Source organism: Pseudophryne corroboree, unplaced genomic scaffold (assembly GCF_028390025.1).
Source record: "Pseudophryne corroboree isolate aPseCor3 unplaced genomic scaffold, aPseCor3.hap2 scaffold_471, whole genome shotgun sequence".
Taxonomy (NCBI): Eukaryota; Metazoa; Chordata; class Amphibia; order Anura; family Myobatrachidae; genus Pseudophryne; species Pseudophryne corroboree.
The window spans coordinates 108,990-122,624 of NW_026970083.1; the positions used below are offsets into that span (position 1 = coordinate 108,990).

General features: G+C 40.6%; 4 non-coding genes across 4 annotated transcripts; all 4 read left to right on the forward strand.

Annotated features, from left to right (window-relative positions):
• The first annotated feature begins 2,505 nt into the window (after positions 1 to 2,505).
• LOC135027938 (U1 spliceosomal RNA) lies at positions 2,506 to 2,669 on the forward strand. The gene has a single exon (XR_010224318.1). It is a non-coding gene; the product is annotated as a U1 spliceosomal RNA (small nuclear RNA).
• Positions 2,670 to 2,821: 152 nt separating this feature from the next.
• LOC135027857 (U1 spliceosomal RNA) lies at positions 2,822 to 2,984 on the forward strand. The gene has a single exon (XR_010224245.1). It is a non-coding gene; the product is annotated as a U1 spliceosomal RNA (small nuclear RNA).
• A 9,806-nt stretch (positions 2,985 to 12,790) lies between these two features.
• LOC135027691 (U1 spliceosomal RNA) lies at positions 12,791 to 12,954 on the forward strand. The gene has a single exon (XR_010224095.1). It is a non-coding gene; the product is annotated as a U1 spliceosomal RNA (small nuclear RNA).
• Positions 12,955 to 13,105: 151 nt separating this feature from the next.
• On the forward strand, positions 13,106 to 13,269 carry LOC135027759 (U1 spliceosomal RNA). The gene has a single exon (XR_010224160.1). It is a non-coding gene; the product is annotated as a U1 spliceosomal RNA (small nuclear RNA).
• Positions 13,270 to 13,635: the final 366 nt, after the last annotated feature.

A 13,635-nucleotide genomic window follows, 5' to 3' on the forward strand; every position in this document is an offset into this window, starting at 1 on the left:
CATTGGAATGCTGCGGAACAAAAAGGATTTAAACGTTCAGCTTGCTAGCATTCAATGTACCTGCGGTTTGGTTCTAGCACATGGGTCTTCATCCTGTGGCCCTCCAGCTGCTGTGAAACTACACATCCCAGCATGCCCTGCCACAGTTTTGCTATTAAGGTATGCTAAAACTGAGGCAGGGCATGCTGGGGTGTCTAGCATGCATTTGCTGACTGCCACTTGAGGCAGACACACATCAGGAGATGCAGCATATCGGAGGTCTTCGATGCCTTTCCAGCAAATGCACACCACCAGCTGCTGGTCTGGACACAAAACAATGCCCACAATTGAAGGCTCAAAATGCCCAACTACAGGATTAATGTAAGTAGTGAATTTAGGAATGAGTTTAGAAGTAGGAAATTAAGTTAGTTCACAAGTACATTCAAATTCAGATCTAAAGACTAGGTAGGCCTCACGTCCTGGCAGCACCCAGCATTTAAAAATGCCTTGATTATAGGTAGGGAATTAAATGTAGATAAGAAGTAGACACAAAAGAAGACTCCACAGAGCAATTATCAGGTGTCTTTATCAATTTTTGCATTTAAAAAATCAAGCAATTAGGGAACACAATGTTGCGACAATGTAACCCTATTTGCAAAATAGTACTAAATAAGTTTGTCGATGTAAGACATTTGCAAAGGCGCAAACAAAACACGCTGGAAAATGCAACTGAATCTGTTTTTGGAGGTTAGAATAGATGCAGGATCAAGTAGCTCAATGGGTAGGGTGTTTGATTAGAATTTAACAGGTTATAGGTTTGAATCCTGGGTATGATAGTTTGAGGTGTTATTTAATAAAGTATGTTTATATATTAGTCACACATGGCTTACTTGTACAAATGGCATGTCACCAGTTAGTGCTGACTGCTGATATGCCATTTACACAAACATGCCATGTGTGACTGTATATGCATTTAAGGAGGGCACCCCTGCAATACCACAAACCATTGAGTGTCAAGTATACTAGATATATCTTCATATCTCATGTGCTTTCTCTGAGATCAATCTTGTTATGCCCCTTCCCCACAAGGCATGCGCCTTTTGTCCATATTGCAAAAATGGGGGGGAGGGCATATAATTCTCTGTCACAGGGCACCAAAAAGTCTAGTTATGGCTCTGGTATGCATTATGTAATCTGGCAGACCATCTCTCCAACACTGGCTGGTTGGAATAGAAATCCGGTTATCTATGTGAGCAAATGACCATCAACGATTTACTCTCAAACACTAAAAAATGGACAAAAATGGTCCCCTAAACAAATTGGTTAAATTTTGGGTTTAACCAATTTGTGTAATGACCATTTTTGACCACTTTTCTAGTGTTTGGGAGCAAATGGTTAATTGACATTTGCTCCTATACATTACCAGATTTTCATTCCATCCATCCAGACTGGATAGATAGCCTGACAGATAATTGTGTAGTGTACGCCCAGGATAACTGTTAGTCATGCTTTATTTTATGGCGGCACATAAATGGGTGGACAGATCCAGGGCAAGCACTGCCCACTCATGCATAGTTGTCAACTGATGTGAAGTTCCAGGGGGCAATCTCAGTTATAAAGAGAAGTATCTGGAAATTGTCCCTAGTTAAAAAAAAATAAATTTGATCAACTCCATTTATTTAGTATGATATCCCAGGTGATAGGATGCCGGCAGTCAGAACAACATACTTTATTAAATAACACATCTCAAACTACCATACCCAGGATTCAAACCTATAACCTGTTGAATTCTAATCAAACACCCTACCTATTGAGCTATTTGATCCTGCATAAAAATTGTGAACATTATATGAAGCTATTGGTACTTTGCAAAAAAAAAGAATCAGCATTACAACGCAGCAGATCCATGCAGTTTGCAGCCACACACTACATGTATCTGCTCAGCCACAATGCTGATTATTTCTTCACAAAGTACAAGGTGAGCTCCAAACAGAATTCTCTAGCTTAGAATTATACCTTTCTTTGCCAAACCTAGAAGTCGGGCCCCCCACCCTGGGATCCCCCAGAGGGAGGCCTGCACCGTCATGCGGCAGGCTTGTCCGTTTTGGAAGCAGGCTGATGGGCAGCCCAGGATTGCTTCAGTCTGGGCTTGGCAGGTCTGGAAACATGAGCTTGCTTTGGGTATGCCTGACCTTGGGTACGCTTTACCTGGAGGATGAAAGGGCCAAGAAAAGTACTTTTAGCCTTCTGCGTGGTAGGAGTCATACTAGGTAGGCAAGCTGTTTTAGCAGTAGCCAGATCAGCTACAATCTTATTGAGGTCTTCTCCAAAAGGAGATTCAACTGAGGCAGCACAAGGGAACTCTCATCTGGGGACAACAACTGCAGGGAGAACACATATTTTCAGATGAACATGGTAGGGCAGAAGGCTGCCTAATACTGAAGCACCCCCAAACAACAAATCAAATGCAACTTACTTGACAGAGATGTGCCTGAGCAACGGCCCTCCCCAGCCCTATCCCAAATCATACTTATTTTGCATAGGAGATACCATGGTCATGAAGATTGTTCTCCCAGGGTTAGGTTCATTCATTGCATTCTGGGTATGCTGACCCCTGTGATTTCCCCAAATGTGGGAAACTCGACTGCATTATTTGTGGTAGTGGGGGACTGTGTTTGTGCTTTCCTCTGGTCAGCTCTGGTAAAAGTCAGATTTCTTTGTCTCAGATCTTCCTCTAGCCTTGTTCTTCTTTCGAGAGTTCCCTTGTGCTGCCTCAGTTGGATCTCCTTCACTTGACAGGGGGGTGCCCGAGCAGCGACCCTCCCCAGCTCTAGCCCAACTCCTACTTAGTTGCCAGGTGAGATACTATGATCATGAAGTTGCTTCTCCCAGGGCAAGGCTCACCCATTGCACTCTGGGTGTGCTGCCCCTGCGATTTCCCCAAATGTGGGAAACTTGACTGCATAATTTGAGTTTTCCCTGGTCGGCTCTCATGTAATTCAGATCTCTTTGTCTCAGGTCTCTCTCCAGCCTAGTTTGCTGTCTGGTTCTACTTCTTTTTTCTTGAGCCCCTCCCTTCTATACCCTTGTGCACTATCCTGACTTCTCCTCCCGTCTGCTTACTTTATGCCTCCCAATGCACAATGCAAACTACGGGTAGTGCTGCAGGGCCCACACCCTTTTACTTGCTTTACAGAGCAGCTCTGGAGCTGTTACAGTGCCCAGCTGCTGCAAGAAATCAGCTTGAATGCTTCAGGGGCTGGGGAATGGCCAACATGAGCCCCACACCGAAGGAGGGTGGGGGTGCTTAATGCGAACTAGGGGTCATCCAAGCACCACAAAAGGCCTCCATGCCCTGCACGCTCCTTTTCTCTTTTCATATGCAGACGAGGGTTGAAGCCAACTTTGACCCACTGCTTGGATGACATCACCATATTCAAATCCATCTGCTGCAGGCCATCCCCCAGGAATGCTTGCACTAGTTGTTGCATTTGGTTTGTTGTTTGGGGGTGCTTCAGTATTAGGCAGCCTTCTGCCACCCCATGTTCATCTGAAAATATGTGTTCTCCCTGCAGTTGTTGTCCCCAGATGAGAGTTCCCTTGTGCTGCCTCAGTTGAATCTCCTTTACTTGACAGAGATGTGCCTGAGCAGCGGCCCTCCCCAGCCCTATCCCAAATCAAAAAAACACAAAAACTACCCACACAGGTGTGACCCTCTGTAGGAAATCAGTAGCGCTGTCCCCACCATTTATCGGAGATAATCAATAAATAATTAAAAAATGGCTAATTACTATTAAATTTTAAAACATATAAATCATATTTTATTAACATATATTGCTGCAGCAAAATTGACATACATAAAAATGCATATTGTGTATAGTGGATGCCTTTAATGTAAATGCTCCACATACACAAATGTATATACTTAATTACGTTTATTCTCTGAGGCTTGGATTTTAATAAGCTGACTTCAAAATGTCCACATAGATTAATGATAGACCAATGAGCTCGGCATTTACGGACACTGCTTGCATGAGTATGTCCTTAATTAATTAATGTCCCGAAAAAGATGTGTGCACACATATATCACTTTGAATGGATAGTTACCATGGGCGATAAGTTTTTCATTCACCTCTTTAGAACAGTCTGTTTAGGACCGTCCCAATTGGAAAGACTCCCTCTGCTGGTGCTTGTCCATTTACTGCAGAATATCTGGAGACAATATCCACGGGAATCCGTCCACAGTGCTCCGGCTCCCTCTGCTGGTGGCTAACCGCAATTGCAGGTGGACTGGCTGTTTTGTCGTAGCCAGAAGCCGGTGATCGTGTAAAACAAGCAGGAGGTGATAGTCACTGCCAGTAGGTCCTTCGAAAACGCGTTTCTCCGCCTTCCCAGTGCGTTCAGCGGCTTCCTCAGTTCGAATGACCATCATCCCAATGAACACTTTATATAGCCCCACTTATTTGAAATTCCCGCGGCCATTCGCGCATGCGCACTCAAACGTGCGTTCCAAGCCTCAGTCTCATTACAAACTTTAAATAGACTCCAGCGGCCATTTTAGCTGGTTAAAACACACGATCCAAGCCTCATTATCACACCCGGAAGTTGCATCCATCGTTCTTATTAACAATATCAGAATCAAGCCTCGTTTTAAAACATAATTATCTACAACTTCATATTCAATTATACTGAACTCTAATGCAATTTGCTCAACAAGATTACGTCACTTAGTTTAATCATAATTAATTTATCATGATTACAAGTAATCCATGTCTTATTTGACAACATCAGTACAAATATGACCGTATTTAAGAACAATATTAATACTAGTCAACACATCCTATTTTATTAGCACAGGTGATAAATATATTAAATATACTGCTCAACAGTATCATTACTCGGAAATAAAAGGGGACTAATTTTGATTATAATTTGTACTTTATAATTTATAATTTAGATCCCCACACGCCATCTTGTGGTTCAAATACATAATTACATTAAGATCGAAAATGACATCATTATAACAAATACTTTTGTTAAGGAGGTAGATCAAAACCGATATTTACATTACAAAAGTAGTCATTTACAACGATGGAAGGATAATATACCGAAGGGCCAGTTCCTTCGGATAAAAAGGAATTGTTCCACCAAAGAAGGAGCAAGAGAACAAATGGAATCTCTCTATGGGGCGTTTCTTACGCAGGGGTATCCAATATCTGTTCTTGACCAGGCTTGGAAGGAGGTGGAAAATATGGAAAGAGACCATTTATTGGATACCACCAGCAAAAATACTAGAAAGAAAAATAACAAAATGACGGATAGGACAACAATGTTTGTAACTAAGTATAATACTAGTGCATACAAGATCAAGAGGATAATTAAGAAGAACTTTTCTATTCTCAAGTTGGATGAGATGTTGAACTCCAATGTAGTCCTTAGTGAACAGGTAATATTTCGGAAGTCAGATAGTCTGAAGTCCGCACTAGCTCCAAGTTTTTTTAGGAGACCTGGGGAAAAATCCATGGCTCCAGATGCCCAAGGGGGACAAATAGATACATGGATACCCAAACCGCCATTAGGGTTCCATAAGTGTGGTAGACTAAACTGTACAACATGCAAACACACAAAAAAGAAAACCACACAATTTGTCTCATCTGTATCGGGAGAGAAATTCAATATAAAAAGTTTTCTGAATTGTAGATCCATGTATGTTATCTACGTCTTACAGTGTGGTTGTGGAGCACAGTACGTGGGGCGCACCACTCGGGCACTTCACGTTAGGTTCATGGAGCATAAAAGACAGATAGATAAAAAAGTAGGAAACACCTACCTATACCGCCATATTTTGGAATGCAATGGAGGGAAAAGTGATAATCTACAAATCATGGCAATTGAACAAGTGGCGGTAACCAGTAGAGGAGGTGATAGGTATAAAAGGTTATGTAAGAAAGAGGCTTTCTGGATCTTTAGCCTAAAAACCTTGATCCCGCAGGGTCTGAATGATACGGTTGAGTTAAATAAAATCTAAGTTCAAATGTTTAATATTTATAATATAAATATTTGATTTTTATAAATATCATTCTTGACATATAATATATGGGGGGGTGGGATAGGATATGGTTCCTTATGATGCTGGATTAAGGAGATGGAGATAACAGGATTATGTATAACAATACGAAGGGGTGTAATTATGTATTTGAACCACAAGATGGCGTGTGGGGATCTAAATTATAAATTATAAAGTACAAATTATAATCAAAATTAGTCCCCTTTTATTTCCGAGTAATGATACTGTTGAGCAGTATATTTAATATATTTATCACCTGTGCTAATAAAATAGGATGTGTTGACTAGTATTAATATTGTTCTTAAATACGGTCATATTTGTACTGATGTTGTCAAATAAGACATGGATTACTTGTAATCATGATAAATTAATTATGATTAAACTAAGTGACGTAATCTTGTTGAGCAAATTGCATTAGAGTTCAGTATAATTGAATATGAAGTTGTAGATAATTATGTTTTAAAACGAGGCTTGATTCTGATATTGTTAATAAGAACGATGGATGCAACTTCCGGGTGTGATAATGAGGCTTGGATCGTGTGTTTTAACCAGCTAAAATGGCCGCTGGAGTCTATTTAAAGTTTGTAATGAGACTGAGGCTTGGAACGCACGTTTGAGTGCGCATGCGCGAATGGCCGCGGGAATTTCAAATAAGTGGGGCTATATAAAGTGTTCATTGGGATGATGGTCATTCGAACTGAGGAAGCCGCTGAACGCACTGGGAAGGCGGAGAAACGTGTTTTCGAAGGACCTACTGGCAGTGACTATCACCTCCTGCTTGTTTTACACGATCACCGGCTTCTGGCTACGACAAAACAGCCAGTCCACCTGCAATTGCGGTTAGCCACCAGCAGAGGGAGCCGGAGCACTGTGGACGGATTCCCGTGGATATTGTCTCCAGATATTCTGCAGTAAATGGACAAGCACCAGCAGAGGGAGTCTTTCCAATTGGGACGGTCCTAAACAGACTGTTCTAAAGAGGTGAATGAAAAACTTATCGCCCATGGTAACTATCCATTCAAAGTGATATATGTGTGCACACATCTTTTTCGGGACATTAATTAATTAAGGACATACTCATGCAAGCAGTGTCCGTAAATGCCGAGCTCATTGGTCTATCATTAATCTATGTGGACATTTTGAAGTCAGCTTATTAAAATCCAAGCCTCAGAGAATAAACGTAATTAAGTATATACATTTGTGTATGTGGAGCATTTACATTAAAGGCATCCACTATACACAATATGCATTTTTATGTATGTCAATTTTGCTGCAGCAATATATGTTAATAAAATATGATTTATATGTTTTAAAATTTAATAGTAATTAGCCATTTTTTAATTATTTATTGATTATCTCCGATAAATGGTGGGGACAGCGCTACTGATTTCCTACAGAGGGTCACACCTGTGTGGGTAGTTTTTGTGTTTTTTTGTTCAATATAGGGATTGCAATTATCCCTGTATCAGGAGCAGCAGTCTCCGCCATTGTCTAAAATCTCCTTGATCCAGCGGGTACTGGCGCCGGAGAGTGTATACTTCTGTCCACACAAGGTTGGTGTGTGGGCGGTTGTGTACACATCCAGTATCATTTATTCTTTGATTTGATTGTCTTAGGTAATTGCATCTCGGGCAGCAGGTAACTTGGGGAACCATTGATATGGCAGCGCTTAAGTGCATAGCTGAACGATTGGAAAGACGCAATGTGTATTTAAGAGGGGGGGAAGATATACAAATTATGGAGAGGGATGAGAATTTGGAGGATATGCATGGTTTATTCAATAGACTAGAAAATCTATGTATAGAGGAAACAAGGCACTGGTGGGACCAGGTGTCCTTACAGAAATATTTAGATCAAGGTTTGATACCCAGGGGATTGAGGATTTTAAAGACCTCTACGTTTAAAGAGGACAAGCAGTTTTCAGAGGAATGGAATAAATTACTAGATAATTGTTCCATAAACCTTATGAAATTGCTTGTCAGATTTAGGGAAGACAAAGTTAGTGTGATACAGAAGGAAATTGAAAAGACCCAGGATTTGTTGAAATCTTTTTCTGAAGACGAAGGATTCAATGAAAGAGATCTGAGAGTAAATCGTAAGGTGGAGGATTTTGAAAAAACCTTAGTCTTCAGAAAAAACAACAAACTAAATCGGGATAAATTAGACTATCAAAAGGGAGAGGTTCACACTTACAATAGAAGGAGGGACAACATCTATGACCAAAAACCCTCTAAAAGGGAATTAGGACCCAGACAAAATCTTGAACATAGATTAGGTCATTACAGGGGACCAAGAACCCCAATTGATCGGAGAGATTCCAGGAGTTTTAGGAATCAGGATGAGGGGAATTGGGAACCAAATACCTATAGGAATAGGCATGATAATTTATTCCAACAAAATAGTGTCAAATCCCCAGCCCCATATTCCAAGTGGAGTAGAAGAGACTCTGGAAGGGATGATTGGGTAGATATGGGAGGGAAGAATAGGCAACAGTCGAACACCCATGGTGGCACAAATAATTTTTTGGAGGACAGCCACAGATTCCAAAACCGTCCACAAAGAAAGTACGAAGGAACAGGGTGGTCCGGAAAAAGGCAAAGAGAACAAGAGCCAGAGGAAAGAGAGGAAAAAAGAGTAGGTCAAGTAAAAAACATGAAATTAAAGTGAAGGGAAAAGGGGTTTTTAATTTGTCCTCAAAAAAGTTGGGTCCAGATCAACTGAGATTGCTTGAAAAGGGCTTAAACTTTGCTCCCGCCCAAAAACCCAACTTATTCGATCTATTCGTTGATCTTAATAGATATATCAGAACGCTAAGTAGAAAGCGATATTTCGCGATGAAAAATATGAAGAAAAAAGGTATTGAAGGTAATCCCATTATATTGGATCAGGATGACCAATTAATGGTTGATATATTAGAATCCTTGGCAGATGAATCAACGAATGAGTCGAATAAGGAGGACTATACTAAAATATTTGATGGTAATGGGACAAACAGATTTAAAAATAAGTCTGAGTTTTACCCGCTGACTTATAGAGGGCCCTATATTGAGAGCTTCTATAAGTCAACATTAGAACAATTTAGGGAGATGTGCCAAAAATCAGAGAAACAATCGTTAAAGGATAATTTGAGTACTAAGGAACGATCAGCACTTAAAATCTTGAGGGGGGATCCCTCCTTGACTATTAAACAAGCTGATAAAGGCGGTGGGATTGTGGTAATGGATACAGTGATGTACTTGGCGGAGGCCAATAGACAATTAAACAACGTCCACCTGTATTCAAGACTGACCCACAATCCCACCGCACAGTTTCAAAAGGAATTAAAAATCTTGCTAAATAGGGCAGTGGATTTAGGTGCTATATCCAGAGAAACTCAATGTTTTTTGTTTTCTGATAATCCGGTAATTCCCACGTATTATTGTCTTCCAAAAGTACATAAAACTTTAATTAACCCCCCGGGAAGACCCATTATTGCGGGGGTAGATTCATTGACCAGCAATTTATCTTTTTTTATAGACAGTTTTTTACAGGGTTATGTTGTCAAATTAAAATCACACATTAAGGACACTACACATTTTTTAAATTTAATTAAAAATATTAAATGGCAGTCAACTTATTGTTTTATCACATGTGATGTAGAATCATTATATTCTAACATTGAGCACCAGTTGGGGATTGAGGCAGTGGCATTTTATCTGTTAAGAGACCCTAATATAGGGGAAGAATTGCGGTGGTTGATTTTGGAGAGTATTAGATTTATACTCGAACATAATTATTTTATTTTTGATAAACGATATTATTTACAGACTAGGGGGACGGCCATGGGAACCAGGTTCGCTCCGAGTTTCGCCAACCTGTTTATGGGGCGGTTCGAGGAACAACATGTGTGGACCAGTGATCTCGGGGCGAGCCTGGTTCTTTATGGCCGTTTCATTGATGATTTATTTTTCATTTGGGAGGGGAGCACTGAATCAGCAGAAGAATTTGTTGCCAGTTTGAATTGCAATAATTATGGTTTGAAGTTTACGGGGTACTGCCACCCCACACAGGTCACTTTTTTGGATATAGCACTTAAGATCGAAAATGACATCATTATAACAAATACTTTTGTTAAGGAGGTAGATCAAAACCGATATTTACATTACAAAAGTAGTCATTTACAACGATGGAAGGATAATATACCGAAGGGCCAGTTCCTTCGGATAAAAAGGAATTGTTCCACCAAAGAAGGAGCAAGAGAACAAATGGAATCTCTCTATGGGGCGTTTCTTACGCAGGGGTATCCAATATCTGTTCTTGACCAGGCTTGGAAGGAGGTGGAAAATATGGAAAGAGACCATTTATTGGATACCACCAGCAAAAATACTAGAAAGAAAAATAACAAAATGACGGATAGGACAACAATGTTTGTAACTAAGTATAATACTAGTGCATACAAGATCAAGAGGATAATTAAGAAGAACTTTTCTATTCTCAAGTTGGATGAGATGTTGAACTCCAATGTAGTCCTTAGTGAACAGGTAATATTTCGGAAGTCAGATAGTCTGAAGTCCGCACTAGCTCCAAGTTTTTTTAGGAGACCTGGGGAAAAATCCATGGCTCCAGATGCCCAAGGGGGACAAATAGATACATGGATACCCAAACCGCCATTAGGGTTCCATAAGTGTGGTAGACTAAACTGTACAACATGCAAACACACAAAAAAGAAAACCACACAATTTGTCTCATCTGTATCGGGAGAGAAATTCAATATAAAAAGTTTTCTGAATTGTAGATCCATGTATGTTATCTACGTCTTACAGTGTGGTTGTGGAGCACAGTACGTGGGGCGCACCACTCGGGCACTTCACGTTAGGTTCATGGAGCATAAAAGACAGATAGATAAAAAAGTAGGAAACACCTACCTATACCGCCATATTTTGGAATGCAATGGAGGGAAAAGTGATAATCTACAAATCATGGCAATTGAACAAGTGGCGGTAACCAGTAGAGGAGGTGATAGGTATAAAAGGTTATGTAAGAAAGAGGCTTTCTGGATCTTTAGCCTAAAAACCTTGATCCCGCAGGGTCTGAATGATACGGTTGAGTTAAATAAAATCTAAGTTCAAATGTTTAATATTTATAATATAAATATTTGATTTTTATAAATATCATTCTTGACATATAATATATGGGGGGGTGGGATAGGATATGGTTCCTTATGATGCTGGATTAAGGAGATGGAGATAACAGGATTATGTATAACAATACGAAGGGGTGTAATTATGTATTTGAACCACAAGATGGCGTGTGGGGATCTAAATTATAAATTATAAAGTACAAATTATAATCAAAATTAGTCCCCTTTTATTTCCGAGTAATGATACTGTTGAGCAGTATATTTAATATATTTATCACCTGTGCTAATAAAATAGGATGTGTTGACTAGTATTAATATTGTTCTTAAATACGGTCATATTTGTACTGATGTTGTCAAATAAGACATGGATTACTTGTAATCATGATAAATTAATTATGATTAAACTAAGTGACGTAATCTTGTTGAGCAAATTGCATTAGAGTTCAGTATAATTGAATATGAAGTTGTAGATAATTATGTTTTAAAACGAGGCTTGATTCTAATATTGTTAATAAGAACGATGGATGCAACTTCCGGGTGTGATAATGAGGCTTGGATCGTGTGTTTTAACCAGCTAAAATGGCCGCTGGAGTCTATTTAAAGTTTGTAATGAGACTGAGGCTTGGAACGCACGTTTGAGTGCGCATGCGCGAATGGCCGCGGGAATTTCAAATAAGTGGGGCTATATAAAGTGTTCATTGGGATGATGGTCATTCGAACTGAGGAAGCCGCTGAACGCACTGGGAAGGCGGAGAAACGCGTTTTCGAAGGACCTACTGGCAGTGACTATCACCTCCTGCTTGTTTTACACGATCACCGGCTTCTGGCTACGACAAAACAGCCAGTCCACCTGCAATTGCGGTTAGCCACCAGCAGAGGGAGCCGGAGCACTGTGGACGGATTCCCGTGGATATTGTCTCCAGATATTCTGCAGTAAATGGACAAGCACCAGCAGAGGGAGTCTTTCCAATTGGGACGGTCCTAAACAGACTGTTCTAAAGAGGTGAATGAAAAACTTATCGCCCATGGTAACTATCCATTCAAAGTGATATATGTGTGCACACATCTTTTTCGGGACATTAATTAATTAAGGACATACTCATGCAAGCAGTGTCCGTAAATGCCGAGCTCATTGGTCTATCATTAATCTATGTGGACATTTTGAAGTCAGCTTATTAAAATCCAAGCCTCAGAGAATAAACGTAATTAAGTATATACATTTGTGTATGTGGAGCATTTACATTAAAGGCATCCACTATACACAATATGCATTTTTATGTATGTCAATTTTGCTGCAGCAATATATGTTAATAAAATATGATTTATATGTTTTAAAATTTAATAGTAATTAGCCATTTTTTAATTATTTATTGATTATCTCCGATAAATGGTGGGGACAGCGCTACTGATTTCCTACAGAGGGTCACACCTGTGTGGGTAGTTTTTGTGTTTTTGTGTTCAATATAGGGATTGCAATTATCCCTGTATCAGGAGCAGCAGTCTCCGCCATTGTCTAAAATCTCCTTGATCCAGCGGGTACTGGCGCCGGAGAGTGTATACTTCTGTCCACACAAGGTTGGTGTGTGGGCGGTTGTGTACACATCCAGTATCATCTATCCCAAATCATACTTATTTTGCATAGGAGATACTATTGTCATGAAGATTGTTCTCCCAGGGTGAGGTTCATTCATTGCATTCTGGGTATGCTGACCCCTGTGATTTCCCCAAATGTGGGAAACTCGACTGCATTATTTGTGGTAGTGGTGGACTGTGTTTGTGCTTTCCTCTGGTCAGCTCTGGTAAAAGTCAGATTTCTTTGTCTCAGATCTTCCTCTAGCCTTGTTCTTCTTTTGAGAGTTCCCTTGTGCTGCCTCAGTTGGATCTCCTTCACTTGAAAGGTAGTGCCCGAGCAGCGACCCTCCCCAGCTCTAGCCCAACTCCTACTAACCTGCCAGGTGAGATACTATGATCATGAAGGTGCTTCTCCCAGGGCAAGGCTCACCCATTGCACTCTGGGTGTGCTGCCCCTTGCGATTTCCCCAAATGTGGGAAACTTGACTGCATAATTTGTGTTTCCCCTGGACGGCTCTCGTATAATTCAGATCTCTTTGTCTCAGGTCTCTCTCCAGCCTAGTATGCTGTCTGTTTCCACTTCTCTTTTCTTGAGCCCATCCCTTCTATAACCTTGTGCACTATCCTGACTTCTCCTCCCGTCTGCTTACTTTGTGCCTTCCAATGCACAATGCAAACTACAGGTAGTGCTGCAGGGCCCACACCCTTTTACTTGCCTTACAGAGCAGCTCTGGAGCTGTTACAGTACCCAGCTGCTGCAAGAAATCAGCTTGAATGCTTTAGGGGCTGGGGCATGGCCAACATGAGCCCCACACCGAAGGAGGGTGGGGGTGTTTATTGCGAACTAGGGGTCATCCAAGCGTCGCAAAAGGCCGCCATGCCCTGCATATCCCTTTTC